General features: G+C 38.6%; 1 long non-coding RNA gene across 1 annotated transcript; it reads right to left on the bottom strand.

Annotated features, from left to right (window-relative positions):
* Positions 1-7,939: 7,939 nt before the first annotated feature.
* LOC124143925 lies at positions 7,940-9,422 on the bottom strand. Its single transcript, XR_006862350.2, has 3 exons — positions 9,381-9,422; positions 8,551-8,821; positions 7,940-8,063 (listed from the first exon to the last, which is right to left on the bottom strand). It is a non-coding gene; the product is annotated as an uncharacterized LOC124143925 (long non-coding RNA).
* Between the last annotated feature and the right edge of the window lie 5,194 nt (positions 9,423-14,616).

The raw sequence follows: 14,616 nt of genomic DNA on the forward strand, positions 1-14,616 counted from the left end.
TTAATGTCGTGCATATATATCATCCAATACAAGCTGGCATCTCTATCTCAAACCCACTTTGGTCTCACTCTCTGGTGTGTGGAAAGCTTCTTGCACGACACAAACATACATCTATCTCTGTAGGGGAAATGCTTAATCACACCACCGCTCATGTTTGTTCATGCTGCAGCGCCCCCAACGTCCGGCATGTGACAGCGTGATCGCGATCAGCAGCCACTACGCAAAGGAACAGGAAGCAGTTGTTTCAGTCACCACCAACTGGTTGTCATTCTGCCTCCGCGCAATTATACTGCCTATCGACATGCATGTCGCACCAGGGTGGTAGCGCCAGTCAATGGCTGTTCGTTAATGGTGGGAGAAATCTGAGTCCATTTAGTGTTAAATGGGATTACAACCTGCCGAATGTATCGCAAAAGAGAATCCATTATCAAATCATTGACCTGAGTCTCTTAACACCAATCTGTTGGTTCGTGGTCATGCGGGTCCTTTCAAAGAGAAAAAAACACCAATGGTTACTTTACCTTCATACCAAGATCCAACAACAAGGGATTCAGTGATAAACTAATATCAATATAGGAGCGGTGGTTTTGATTAGGGGACTGGATTTAACGCCAATTTGAAAATTGTTTCAGCAATACCACGACGTTTGTGACCAAGTTAATATGGAAGGAAACTAAATGTAAGTCTCACGAAACCCAAGTCCACGGGTGTGATGCTGACAAACCAATAATTATTATCACGACCAAACATGGATTGGAACCTTTGATCAGCATTTCCCGGCACGCCTGTTGGACGAAAACGTATTTGTCTAAGAACACATGCAACCCCATCATAGCAGGAGATGTACGCACACATCTCATCAGAATCTTCATTCATGTTGTGTATGAACAGAATGAAATTATAATATAATTATCAACGTGTCTGAAAAGGATTTCTAGATGCGTGAGAGATCCTGTGTCTCACTGTGTGAGCTTTGGCCCTGTATTGCCCCAGCTGGTTCGGCACCTTACCCTGGTTATTAATCCATGTTCATGAGAAAACTGAATGAGACTGATAAAACATCGTCGCAAATGTTCTTGAATGACAGCCCATGTAGTATAACCTATTGTTGGTTTAAATTTATGTTTAATTTATTGATATCTGTTTTGTCAGGTGTTCGTGGGTTGAACTGAAGTGATAAACGTTTATGACCAGCGAATCTTTTGGTTTTCCTCCAAACTTAAGCTTACACTTAGTGATATTTCTGAAACACATTTTGGAGGTGAGCCTCTCCGGTTATAAAGTAAAAGCGACAAAACCCTGTGCCAATAACAGAGTCGATTGAACGATTCCGACTATATCATGAGCTTGTGTTTATGAATCACTATCAAATAGTGATAATAACAGGTGGTCGCGAAAAGGTGCGCGTATCCTGGCCAACCGGTGGCACCGTCACAAACACATGCATAGACAAGTCAGTTGTTCTCCTGAAACAAAACCCTACGGGAACATATGGTACATGTCAAGATCGGGACACATTTGGAAATGTCCTCAACTTAGACCTTGAATGTTGTATCCTTGATTAAACAACTTCTGAGCAAGAGTCGTATGACGCTCTTTGGAATCATGGTAGAAAAGGTCATGCTCGATTGTATCTCAAAATTTGTGAAATATAAACACCAAAGGCTCGACATGAAGGGAAAGTTGTATATTGGAAAGTTGAAGTTATCCATCTTGTTATATACAGTCTTGTGGAGAGTGTTTTGTCACTCTGAATCTTTATGCGTAGATCTAAATATGATCAGAAGAAGCGGTCTCACTGGTCTCCTGTATTTCTAGTTCAGGTGGGTAAATCACAGGAAGGGACATGGCTATTTGATGGTTATTGGACGATGTCAGGTCATTAATATACCTAATGTTAAGTTAAACAATATGTAATAATTTTAGAATGTGATCAAACTAAGGCTGAGGCTTTATATTGGAATAAGTATTGATTCGAAACGGACCTTGTCCCAGTGAAGACAGCACAATACTATTCTCTTTCAATGGATGCCATTTTGAAGGAACTAGTTTGTTTATTTGGTTCATTATCCACAGAATGTAATATTGCCAGGCAGCAGTTAGTTTTTTGTTTAAACTTCCACGACAGGAGCCTCCATGCGTCTATGGTTAGTATTTGTGCTTCCAACTGCAGAAACAGTAATACCATTCTTCAACACATAGAAATGTATGTCGTCATCATAAAATGATTCGTGTTTGCTTCACATCAATGCCCTTGCACATATTTCAAGACAAAAATCCACAATTTTTCCTCACAACAAATATGCAATTCCACATTTCCATTTTTACATCACAATATCAATTTATCTCACAGATCGCAATTCCAGGGCCGTTCCTTGATTGATGAGATCGGGAGATCGCTACCGGAAGTTAGCTGAGTTACGGTGGTTGCCGGGATAGAAGCATGATGTCCTCGGTTACCTAATTCCGGTCTGTTTGGAGTACGAGCTGTCTAACACAAACTATTCATTTCCCGCAGGCTTCACCCAATTCTGTCAGTTGGTTCAATCAACAGCTTGGCCATCGGAATTTGAGGACTGCGTTATTAACAATAGAGCTTGGTGAAGGTGGCAAAACTATAACCTCAATGAGCATACACAATTCGTCCTCAGGGGACCGTAGTATGATTCATTAAACACAACAACAAATTAATTCATGTATGTAACTGCTATCTTTAACCTTGAGGATTCTCCAAAGTTGTTTGTTGTTGCCATGGTTACAACGGCGTCGTTGTTGAGAATACATGCCTGAGGTATTTTCGTTGATTCTTGTTATTGTTCATTCTATTTTTCTATTTTAATCAAGTAAAACCTTAAGCTTCGTGCTCGTAAATCATGACATTGGAGTTATAAATTTTATTGGTTTCTTGTGAGGAAAATCACATAGTGTAGAAAAAGGAAAGGAACATGTTTGTAGCCGCTTTGGGCAGCATTACATCAGTTATATCACAGATGTCAGCTTGATGCGGGAGAAAATCCGAAAAGACGGAGGTCAACTTTTGGTGAAAGCCATGAGCACAGATATGATGCTGACAATCCAAGGATCATAATCAGGGAGATTCTTGGATTCGAACCCATGAGCATAGGATCATGTCACGCTAAGGGGACCCAACTCTGCACAGCGAGCTGTGGCGCCTTAGATGACCCATCCACCAATCACCACCCCATCATATCGTGCCTTTGAGTAGGAGAGAACTTTCACCACATTCGCTAAAATCAAATTTGGGTCCCCTCGAGTAGTCTGTGCAGAGCAACACGACGCTGTAAAATGTGTACTGCCTTTCTGCCAATACGTATTATCAACTTCGCGATTGCAACCCATCCGTTCCAGTCTACATGTAATTAATCTTACATGTGTGACACAAAACCATGTAGTAATTACTTTATTTCGTACATCAAAAGTTTCCCTGGATATCAGTATTCTCGACAGACACATAAACCTGACCATCTGTCACGTGTGTCGGCGTCTACTCATATCTGTCCCAATATTAATTAGTGACGGGGCGAGCAGGGTCGGTGCAGCGTCCCTGAGGAACCATGGCACACATTCAGCTCATCTTGTCCAGCCGACTACGAAGGATCGTCATAATAACAATGTCTGTACCGTGAAGCTCTCTGACTTGTTGTGAAAAATCATAGTTTCCGTCACTCATTTGCAGGATCACATGGATCTATAAACGACACTGATCATATTGATGCGTCGCTGTCGTCATCATCTTCATCACCACCACCACTATCATCATCAGCAGCAGCAGCACCACCACCACCACACCCATCATAATCATTATCATCATCATAACCGCCACTATCATCATCATCAGCAGCAGCAGCACTACCACCACACCTATCATAATCATCATCATCATCATCATCATCATAACCGCCACTATCATCATCATCAGCAGCAGCAGCAGCAGCAGCACCACCACCACACCTATCATAATCATCATTATCATCATCATAACCGCCACTATCATCATCAGCAGCAGCACCACACCTAGCATCATCATCATCATCATCATCATCATCATCATCATCATCATCATCAACATCAACATCAACATCATCATCATCATCACCCAAGCTGCTTTACGGGTTAGCTTAGTTCCTAACAACCTCCATACATTCTTGACCTAAGGGGATAGAGTGGTCAGCCTCCGTGGCTGGGTTCATTGCTTGTCATCGTACTCGGACAGGTTGTTTTATTCTGGTCCGGAATATTTACGGACTGATATAGCTTGAATATTGCTGACTACGGCATTACACACCATTCACTCTCACTTACTACATGCGACTACTGCGACTAAACCGTGCGACTACACCAACCAACACCTGACTATCCATGCCATGACAGTACGAGGGTGTACTATATTCTGTTGGTTGTTGGGGCGGAGTGGTGGCTTTGTGGTTAACGCGTTGGCTCGCTATGCCGAAGGCCACAATATGTGTAAGCCCATTTCTGGTCCCCGAGATGTAATATTGCTAAAAGCGACGTAAACCCTAACTCACTCACTCACTGTTAGTTTTACCACACTGTGTGCGAAGCCATACGGTAGATTTACAAATTCATGTAATAAGTGGTCAAAATGAAATCAAATCATGTTTATCTTTAAGGGACTGTTTAAAATATAAACGTAAACAAGTAAATAAAAATATCCTCTAAAAATGTAAATTTATTCCAGATTTACGTCCATTACCGCTGCTACCCCCATTAAAGGTGTATCGCAGAGAATCCAGTTTAAATTTAACGCTAATTGTGAACCGTAGACTGTGTGGAACTAATTATTATGACCTACGCTTCTCTTCGCAAGTATGAGGATAAGTACAACATACCATTTGAAGGCACATTTATTAACTCCCAGTTACAATAATATTCTCTCGAAACAATGAAACTAAGAGAAGCGCGCATATATTGCCACGGTGATTTGCGTGTCGCGTGGTACTTATCCTTTAAGACACCAAGAGTTGTCCCCCTTCACTTTTTCGATGTTTCAGTATCTTCACATGAAATATCAGGAATTGCCAAAAATATCTCCCGTGTAGTTAGTGTTGTATTTAGATATCGTATCATTTCCGTTGTCGATTCCCCGTTGCTTTTGGTCACCATCGGTCTTGTCGTTGCATCACAATTGCAATAAATCAAGTGATAAGATTGTAAGGCGTACCACAAGTGTCAATCACACAAATACATCGGAACACTGCCCTCTTCGTTCGTTCGTTCGTTCGTTCGTTCGTTCGTTCTTTCCTTCTTTCCTTTCTTCCTGCCCTCCTTCCTCCCTTCATTTCCAACGTAAACATTCTTAGTAGTCCAAAAATGGCGATCATGGTAAATTCATTCATTCATTTCCAAAGTAAATATTCTTTGTCGTCCGAACATAGTGGCAATCAAGGTAAATGCTATCACACATCAAATACCCTCCAAAGTGATGATGTATCAAATGTATATCATATCAAAACGACATTTATGTTTCTTTTAGATATAGAGAAACTTGATTGGTCCATATTCATCATACAGTCCGTGTTTTCTGGAATGTGATTGTCATTGAAGACTGTATAATCATCAGCTTGTATATCAATCACCATGTACATGTACTTCGGTCATTCACCCAAAGAGCGGACAAGGAGGAGCTATGAAACGTCTTTTACCAAAATAAAAAAATCATGTCTTCGCGGGATATCATCTATTAAATACGATTCAAAGGCTAATCTTAGACGCTCCATATTTGTTCTTCTAAACAGCGGTTCCGCATGAGACTGATTGGTATTACCATGCGCCCCATTCTTTTCAGCAATACACAAGTATAACAAATGTTATATTTGGGATAACACTTTCTTAGTAAAGTACAGATTCTCGTACGTTTTTAGGTTGAGTCCCGTCCGGGATTTGAACCCACACTTGCCAGAGTGAGGCACCTAATCGCCAGCACACAAAGTGATAAGCTGCATGTGCCTCACTCTGGCAAGTGTGGGTTCAAATCCCGGACGGGACTCAACCTAAAAAAGTGCGTGAATCTGTACTTAACTAAGAAAGTTTTATCCCAAATATAACATTTGTTACATTTGACCACTTTCTAAATGAAATTGTGTATTCAAATACACAAGTACAATATATATCACATATATTTGGCTTGAATTATGGCTTTAATATATTTCCTAAAGCAGAAACAAAAAGTTAATTCAAAAGCTCCTTCAAAATGCAACATCCCGGTTAAACAAATTAATTACTTATTGAATGTTATTGTACATCGCGTACTATACCTTGACAACATTAATGGAGCCAGTGCACCCACCGTCACCCTCTGTTAGCCACTGCATATAGACGTAGTGGTTATGGGCCGGGAAGGCGAAAATCAATCCCTCAGAGTTAGAAATTACGTTCGCCTTCCCGGTCATCACAAACATTCTTATTATGGCAGATGATCGTCAAGTCCCGTTAATCCCACATGGTTCGATGCAGACAGTTATGTCGGATTAACGAGTATGTACATTGTAATTGGGCACTCTCCTGCTCAGAATTCGCGCTGGATGCCACCATACCTTGGTTTTTAAACACGATCTCGGAATGAACGGGCATGTCCTGCACAAACGTGTTACTAAATGAATATTGTTTTAAGCATCTGTATCATAGCAAATATGGGTCACACTGACCAGTAATTAATAGCATTAGTAACAATCCACACAACAACACACACTAGACCATGTTCTCATTACGCAATCCTGCCCTGAAACAACGAGGTGTATTAGCAGTAAGTCGCGATGTGATTGTCACAATTTGTTAGCCTTCGGCGATGTAACTGTTAACAATGTCACACGGTATAAACTTGGTTAAATTCCATAACGGTCTGGGTGTCAAGCCGAAGACCCGGGTTCGATTCCCGAAATGGGTCCAATGTGTGAAGCCTATTTGTTGTGCCCCCCGCATAATGGTCTGGGACTATAGTATAATTATCTTATTTACTAAATGATATCCAGGTTATACATGATCAGCCAATCTTCCCAACTCACTTAGGTGAATGATGCTTTCCATTCATCATGTGTGAAAATATGTGTATGAATCAATTTGATATCGAGATTTCTGGGTTACATCTGGGTTTCATGCTCGTGTGTGTGGGTGCTTGTACTAGTCCGGACTGATGCCGATTTATAGTGCTAGCCCACTGAGAAACCAAGATACCATACCGTAGAGAATACCCCACTCAGACACAGACTACTGACTCCGAGCCGACCAGTCCTTGTTTTAGCCCCTTAATGCTGAGCGCCAGTCAGGGTAATAATAAGTACCATCTTTTAACGTCTTTTAGTATGACGCGGCCGGGGATCGAACCTCGAAACTTTCGCTTTTCCGGGCGGACGCTCTACCACTAGACCACGGAGGCAGTGGTATTCTGAGATACCATGCCGCAGTTGAACATGAATACCCCACTCAGACACATAATACTGACTCCGAGCCGACCAGTCCTTTAGCCCCTTAATGCCGAACAAGTACCACATTTTAACGTCTTTTGTAATGACGCTTTTCTACGGACATTCTACCACTAGACCACGGAGGCGGTCTTCAATAGTAGACGACAGTGTGCATGCTACAATTATCCACCACTACCCAAGGCGCCGCCAGTCGCACTGCAGATTTGTGTACCCTAGTCGTGCCAGGAACCAACAGGACTCCCATATTTATTTAGACTGTTATCCTTGGTTTGTCAGCATTTTATCAAAGTTCATTTCTACGACCTGCATCACGCTGGGCCTTGTTTTGATACCTGACACACAATCGTAAACTCAATTCACTCACTCACTTCTTGGCAATGTCGACGCTAATATTTTTGTCGTAATTGTCCCGAAGTAGGATTAGCACAGTGATTCTGAATTGGGTCTCCATAACAAACAATGACATACTCACAAACAAATGTTTACCATTTTATTTCCTAAATAAATACTACATATGCATGTCAATAAATTATATTCCGGCCGATATCTTCAGGTCGATGGATGGAAAAAGCCAGTCGTACACGAATGATGTTACCACTCCTGCAACAATGAAACACATGTCAGCTAATAGCATAAATGTTTCATACATTAAGCTTATTGCATCAAACAAAACATGGATTCTGTTTCTTAAATGGACAGATGTAAACAAAACTATTCTTGATTGAATAGTTGAATAAGTTTTATTTTAATAAAATAAGTAAAAGAGTATGATTTAGAATTCCATAATAGTATTCTCAGACACTCAAATTAAAGTTTCAAAGTACAAACGTAGATACAATCGATTAAAATAATCCATATATTATGCTCTATGCTCATGTCATGCTTAATATACCTCTAATAAATATGGCGATCACATTAAATGAATATTCTAATACAACGTACATGCGATCATCACAACACATATGTATCACATGTGGAATTAATGCATGCTAAATTATTCAAACAGTAAGTAACCTGGCTTTTCACGATGTCACATGATAGAATTTCTTGTTCAAATTTGTCCCGATCAATATGTATATTCTTTTACCTTTAAATCAGGTCGTAAGCTTCCATTCTTGTAAGTTGCGCCCAACTGTTGTATCTGCTTTGCGATCGTTGTCCACCACGTCGTGCATGACGTCCATACATGTACAAAGGGAAGTCGAAGTCGGGGAAGTCAGGAGTGTCAATGTCGTAGCCGTACCCATAAAGACCAAACCTATTATTGTAGTTGGACAGTCTGTAGGCGCTAGTGACGGCGACAGTGACGACAAGGAGGACGAAGACGTGTTTCAGCAGCATCGTGATGGAACTAGAGTCTGCAATGACACATATGATTCCATGAAACGTGTTCAGATGTTACAACAGTGAGCGATATTTTGCCTGTATTTGCCGTAAGTACTTGCGTATGGGACCTTTTGCTTGTCATAATAACTGATCAAAAAGGGAATCGGTTGGCCTCAGTCGTGAGGTCAATAATGCATGTGTTCATGACGTCATGTTAAAATGTATTTCAAGAAATCTAAATGACCCCATAATTCAGTACAATATGTGAAGTATATTTCTGGTGTCCCCCGTCGTGATATTGCTGGGATATTGCTAAAAGTGGCATTAAACTATACTCACTCACTCACACCATAATACACTGACGAGACTAAAAAATGCATCCGAATGGCGATTTGCCAAGATATAACAGCGGTAATGTTAAATTATTACAGTTTGATATTTGCAACATGTTACAGGACAGTAACAATATGATGAATATAAAAAATAAGATACATATTTCACTGATACTATATATTGTAAAGAAGAAACACTTCATTTTAACATAACTTAGCATTGACTGTTACCTCTCGTTAAGATGATAAACATACTCACTTTGTTAGGATGAGGATGGTGTGAAGAAGATCAAAAGCAGATGACACAATGATTAACCTTGGCTGATCTCGCCTTTATAACCGTGACTTTCGTCCCGCTGTCGTTTACGTCACACTGAAAGTGTCTGCATTATGTAATCGTTACATTGTTATTGATGGTGACAGGACTACAAGACGTCGGATTAGCATGTCTCAATACTGCCTCAGGGAACACATCAGTTTTAGAACATCGTAAATAAGTTGTCACTTTGTTCACACGTCGCCCATTTTGAATGACTTATGTTCACGTTGTATATATCCAAATAATCTCTTGGACCACTGGTCTAATTAAGGAAAATTAGTGATAGTTTGGAAAAACATTCTTTTAATAAATATTTAACAAATACCGAGTTGTAAAAAAGACTGATGTTCATGAGAACTAGTCCGATATCAAAGATAATATTTTCATAAAATCTAAAAGTGAGTGAGTGAATGCGTTTTACGCCGCTTTTAGCAATATTCCTGCAATATCACGGCGGGGAACACCAGAAATGGGTTTCACACATTGTACCCATGTCGGGAATCGAACCCGGGTCTTCGGCGTGACGAGGGAATGTTTTAACCACGAGGCTACCTGATCGCCTAATCAAATCTAAAACTTGTTTGGCGCCAGAGAGACCAGGAACATACATTTTGATCTGCCACTTGGAAAATAAGTCTCAAGCAAGTTATGTAAGACTGATTCAATGTGTGGTTCTTACAATGTGTAAACTGCACTTTTTCGTTTTACATGAAAACATGAATACAGAAGCATAAACATTTCTTAGTCGTCTAAGGTGCCGCGATTCGCTGTGCAGAGTTGCGTCTCTTGGGTATGCCAGTAAATATGCGAATAATCCGCGAATATCCCGCGGATAAGTTGCAAATAATTAACGAAAACTTTGCCAACAATTCGCGAATAATCCGCGGATATCCGTGGATTTCTTCGAAAACTATTTATTTTATTTTATGGCACTTTAGGAGTTTTATGGTACTATCATCCCTTCAACGCGTGGCGGGCCATTGCAGTAGTCTCCATACATGTACAATAAATACTTTGATGCGACACTGGTAAGAAATTACAGTTACTTGTAATGTGTGATGAATACATGCAAACATTAGTACATAAACAAAATACATCTATAGACGGACGTCCTAATTCGTGTGGCCATACAGTTAACGTCGATAACAATATGAAGTGCATTATGCCTTGAAAGCAAATGCCATCTTACGCTGGACTTCCTCATTGATAACATCTATATAGAATTTGGGGGTAAGACATTTAGGCAAGGTAGGCATCCCCATGGGCACCAATTGTGCTCCCCTTCTAGCGGATCTGTTTCTTTATGGATATGAATCAGAATTTCTTCGGATTGGCAAAGTCAAAACCAGGTAATTTGGCCAGGAAGTTTAACTTAAGCTTCAGGTATATCGATGATTTGATATCGTTCAATAACAATCAAATATCCAATTCCCTTCCACTGATTTACCCAGCTGAACTAGAAATAAAGGAAACCAGTGAGACCGCCTAGTGAAAGAGCAAGAAGTAGCTCTGATACGTCGTGACAAGGAATAAAAGATGTTGCTGTCCATAATTAGTGTCATTAATTAAGTATGATTAAAATTAAAAGGGTGTGAAAGTATGGTTGGTTTATGATAATTATAAAAATAACCAGGTTGGATTGTTCTGACGTTTGGTATTTACGTATTGTGTACACAAGATATACATGTAGTTATGACACTGCAGTGACAAACCTAAACTTTCGCAATCCCCTCAGTTATATCCCGAGTTAGGATGAGCCTTTGAACTTGTTTTGTGATTCAGTTATCATCATCTTTCTTTTATGAACATTTGATTTCCATCTAAGTCCATTGTGCTGGAGAAGCAGTCAAATGTAACCGTGCCACAGACACAGGTAATTACAAACTCCAATAATATGTACACTGGTTTTGAGTTGTCCAATGCAGAACCTTACATTGAAGGTATATACCATGTACATAGGCAATGTTTGGGTGCGGTGATGGTCGAAAATGGGTGATATGATATTTCGCCGATTGTCGATAGCTTGAATGAATATTGGGGCAAGAATGCAGCTTCTAAATGCAATGACACTTTTGGTTTGGAATCGGGAACAGTCACAAAAAAAACCTTCTCATGATAATTCCTATGTTTTCACTTGTACTTTATATAACGTCTTATCTGTATATGCCCTGTTGTTATTAGAACATATAGAAACACGTCCATTAAGTGAGATCATTAAGAGTCGATATTGTATATAGGTTTTTAATTTTGTTAACGATTTTTTAATATGTTCATGAATAGACGTACATGATGTTAGTAATCGCAATTCATTGTAACTGTTTCTCTTTGTATGCAGATTGACTGATACCTTCAGTAAAATCTCTACTTATAATTTGTTCAGTTTACTCTTGAATACATAATGTCAAGAGAAAGTTGTATCTAATATCAGAGTCGGCCTAATTTACAGGTGAGTCAACAATACCTGCTCTCGTTATCATAACGTTCAATTGCAATCTGCCCAACCATGCATGAATAAACAGTTATTCATGTATTTCTATGGGCAAATACCTAGCCTGTCTATTTATTTTTGTAGATACATGTAATACATATTTTCGTTAATTGTGGATATATTAGGCACAAATACACAAAAAAGAAAAACATGAAAGATGAATTGGTGCCTTGATACTAGTATACAACGAAAGAAGGATGCTTGTTGTTTCTCCGCGATCCTGATGTGTATCATCGGAGAAGGAGAAACATTAACGTGTTTATAACGTTAGATTAGGAAGGATAAACATTAAAGTGTTTATAACGTTAGATTAGGAAGGAGAAACATTAACGTGTTTATAACGTTAGATTAGGAAGGAGAAACATTAAAGTGTTTATAACGTTAGATAAGGAAGGATAAACATTAAAGTGTTTATAACGTTAGATAAGGAAGGAGAAACATTAAAGTGTTTATAATGTTAGATTAGGAAGGAGAAACATTAAAGTGTTTATAACGTTAGATTAGGAAGGATAAACATTAAAGTGTTTATAACGTTAGATTAGGAAGGATAAACATTAAAGTGTTTATAACGTTAGATAAGGAAGGATAAACATTAACGTGTTTATAACGTTAGATTAGGAAGGATAAACATTAAAGTGTTTATAACGTTAGATAAGGAAGGATAAACATTAACGTGTTTATAACGTTAGATTAGGAAGGAGAAACATTAAAGTGTTTATAACGTTAGATAAGGAAGGAGAAACATTAAAGTGTTTATAATGTTAGATTAGGAAGGAGAAACATTAAAGTGTTTACAATGTTAGATTAGGAAGGAGAAACATTAATGACACACGAGAATTTGGAACACCAATTTTTGTAGTTGAAATCAGTCACTGACAAGAACATTAAGGTTTAAGTATTTTAGAAATGTTATTTAAACATATGTCAATACTTTTCTTATAATAATTACTTCTTTGCAATCGGGATTTACAGGTGGTAGTTCTATTGTGTATCGACTGACTCATTTCCATAATTTCATTGCTTAGGCAATGGATGATGGTAAAGAAGTCAGAGCTGTATTTAACATACATGTAAGTGAAGCATTCGATTAAGTTTTGCGAAATGGTCTTTTATACATATTACGTCAAAGTGACTACCTGGTTCTCGCTTGAAATAGTTTGAAAGTTATGTCAAATTACAGTTGAAATACTATTGAATACCACTTGATTAGTAAAATTCGTTGTCTCCTATTGATATGATTGGCAGATTATTGACAGCTTTGATTTATTGGGATTATGAACATGAAGTAACTTTCTCTAAATCATCTGCTAATTAGAATTTCCAATTGTCATGTAATAGCACTGTTACTAAAATATGGAGGTTTGTTTATCGTGTATGAATATTTGATTCGTCTAGTCATACAATTTACGATCGAATGATTGGTACCACACATTCCAGAAGTGAGTTAATTGAATATTTTATTATATACGTGTATTGCTAACTGTAGCAGACACTTACATTACTGCAACTCAGAACGCAGAACTGATAATATCGAAACATGTAATTAGTACACAGAGAACTGTTACTTATCATTTCATGTATATCCCTGCTTGAACAAAAAGGCCTACATGTATGATGTAGTCGGTGCGACTGTGTGTCCACATGAACAATCTCATTTGGCTAATCTCCCATCAAGTCAGCTCTATGTCTGAAGCATAATATAATTTTCGAAGACATTTTGAATAAAAGAAATTATAATGAAATTCGTTTTATAATCATATACGTGTATTTTGCCAAATTCAAAAACTTATACACCCGTTCTACATTTCGTTCCAATGGACCTTGACCATTCAACTCGCTTGCGAAGGTCGAAGGTCGGATATGACTTTAAAGTGAATGCAATTACAGTGTATATGCATAACCTTTAAGTGCATTATATATATATTCATAACAATCAATTATTCTCGTTCCTAATTCGAATGAGCACTTTCTGAGTCTAAATCTGCGAGATGTCAGACGAAATCCTTCTTTGTACAATGCAAACAATACAAACGTAGTGGCTGATAAAAAAGACAATAATTGAATAATCTATATGTATGTGAATGAGGTTAAACTGAGTCTCTGTATATTTGGTCGATATCGTGTCGCGTGTTACATTATGGTCGACTCTGGATTATGTCAGGACATTGTGACAACCCGATTCCCACAGTGGGGTATGTGGAATACGTCACGAACGTACCTTTGGATATGTACGTCTTCCTATTAGTTAACTTAATTTTAAGCAAACGTGTATAATATGTGATGTTTACTTCATCCGAATGAGGTGTCATGATCATATATTGCCTCGCACATATTCACATTTGTATACATATATAATAAATGAAGGATTAAAGTGTCAGCTTACTCATGCTTATTACTCAAAAAGGATTGCACAAACATTGCATATTCATCTTGTATGTTCATCTTGACTTCAAGAGTGTTTCACGACACAGTACAAGGAACGTATTGGCAGATGGACATGCTGACACGTGAAGATGATTAACAAAAGGTATCTTACTCAACACCTTGTATGTCCTCCTCACAATGACATGTTTTGTAGAACTGGGAAGATTAATAAGTGACAGGCTGTGATGACGTGACCATGTACAGTTTAACATTACAGTTCGGCGATATATATGCACGCGTCTTTATACTTCCCTATCACTCTGA

Source organism: Haliotis rufescens, unplaced genomic scaffold, assembly GCF_023055435.1.
Source record: "Haliotis rufescens isolate VD_foot unplaced genomic scaffold, xgHalRufe1.0.p SCAF_12, whole genome shotgun sequence".
Taxonomy (NCBI): Eukaryota; Metazoa; Mollusca; class Gastropoda; order Lepetellida; family Haliotidae; genus Haliotis; species Haliotis rufescens.